This window comes from Schistocerca serialis, chromosome 4 (assembly GCF_023864345.2).
Source record: "Schistocerca serialis cubense isolate TAMUIC-IGC-003099 chromosome 4, iqSchSeri2.2, whole genome shotgun sequence".
Lineage (NCBI taxonomy): Eukaryota > Metazoa > Arthropoda > Insecta > Orthoptera > Acrididae > Schistocerca > Schistocerca serialis.
This window is the reverse complement of record NC_064641.1, coordinates 175295718-175297605: the sequence shown is the minus strand read 5'-3', so window position 1 is coordinate 175297605 and position 1888 is coordinate 175295718. Positions and strand designations below refer to the sequence as shown.

Below are 1888 nucleotides of genomic sequence, written 5' to 3'. Positions count from 1 at the left end.
ATTCTGTTCTTTTTTTTTTTTTTTTTTAAATTGATCAAATTCCGCGGGATTATGTTAGCCAAAGCTACTTGATCATGGAATAATCACTACACATTTCATATACGACTAATATGAAACTGACTGAAATCACGCCATCCAACTTGTGCTATGCTGCTGACATGGTTGCTAAGGATTTCAAACCCCTTGAAGAATGTAAAGGTCGGTGGGAAGCAGTGACAGATTTGCCCTACATAACATCTTCTCAGGTGCTAAACTTCCAAGTGGATTCGACCTACCACGCAAGACCTGGACTACTCTCAACAGAATCCGGTACAGGGATGCTCTCTTTAAGTGAAAGAAGTTGCCTAATCCAGCCTGTTACTGAGGGGCTCCATACCAGACCGTTCACCACATAGTCAGTGAATGCAGGATTCGAGCCTATCACGGTGCTGAAGAGGACTTCCTGCTAGCAACTCCAGATGCAGTGTTCTGGATTGAAGGACTGGATATTCAGTTGTAAAGCCAAATTTAAGTTTCTTGTGTGTTAATATGTACATATGTATGATGAGGATGATGATGAACTCCCATACTCCTTAACAGAGTGTAGGAGACGATGCGGGAGACCCGCACCGCTTACTAGGCAAGGTCCTACTGGAGGTGTTTTGCCATTGCCTTCCTCCGACCGTAATGGGGATGAATGATAATGATGAAGACAACACAACAACACCCAGTCATCTCGAGGCAGGTGATAATTCCTGACCCCGCCCGGAATCGAACCCGGGACCCCGTGCTGAGGAAGCGAGAACGCTACCGTGTAATTTAATTTTATGATATGTCTGTATTAGCCATATGATAAATAATAAATCAACTACCAAAAGAGTACTACAAAATTAAATAAAATTTTTATAATAGTATCTAATATAAATAATTATAACAATTCGACTTCACTAATAATGTAATCTCTTGTGACACGAAAATTTCGTTTTCACAAAACAAAAAGCCATAAGAAACTGTATACAGTGTGTGTTATAGTGCAGTTAAGCAACACACTATTTTCTGTAAGCCATCAGTTACTGTTATCCAGTATCCTTCTTCTCAATTAATCATTTACATCACATTACATGCGTTTCACAACGACAAAAGTCATCTGTAGAAAATGTTGGTCTTGCTATATTGTGTGTTAGGTCATTGTTCGACTTACATGAGAAAAAGAGGACCCTGAATTCCATTTATAGCACCCTATTTACAGAAAAATCAGGTGTTCCCTGACTCTAGAGACCACTTACTGTTTCCTGTATTCTATACATGAAAATGACCTACTGTTCAGGACCTCCATTAATTCTGTAACACTTTATGAGGATTTTAACGTTTGGCTAAACCGTGTAATTTAGAAACAAACGGGTAAAACATGGTACTTATAAAAGCGAATCTAGTTCTAGAATGAAATTTTCACTCTACGGCGGAGTGTGCACTGATGTGAAACTTCGTGGCAGATTAAAACTGTGTGCCGGACCGAGACTCGAACTCGGGACCTTTGCCTTTCGAGGGCAAGTGCTCTACCAACTGAGCTACCCAAGCACGACTCACGCCCCGTCCCCTAGTACCTCGTCTCCTACCTTCCAAACTTCTAGTTCTGCTTCAAAAGAGAGAAACTCACGGTTAATTGTAAACTGCTCGATAGAGTGATTTGAAACAAAAGACAAAATGGCTCTGAGCACTAAGGGACTCAACATCTCAGGTCATCTGTCCCCTAGACTTAGAACTACTTAAACGTAAGGACATCACACACATCCATGCCCGAGGCGGGATTCGAACCTGCGACCGTAGCAGCAGCGCGGTTCCGGACTGGAGAACAGAAGACACGAAACACGAATTGAGACTGAGAGGTCTGTAGGAAATGTTGTGTCGT

General features: G+C 41.7%; 1 non-coding gene across 1 annotated transcript; it reads right to left on the bottom strand.

Moving 5' to 3' along the window:
• Nucleotides 1-1483: 1483 nt before the first annotated feature.
• On the bottom strand, nucleotides 1484-1558 carry Trnas-cga (transfer RNA serine (anticodon CGA)). The gene has a single exon. It is a non-coding gene; the product is annotated as a tRNA-Ser (tRNA).
• Nucleotides 1559-1888: the final 330 nt, after the last annotated feature.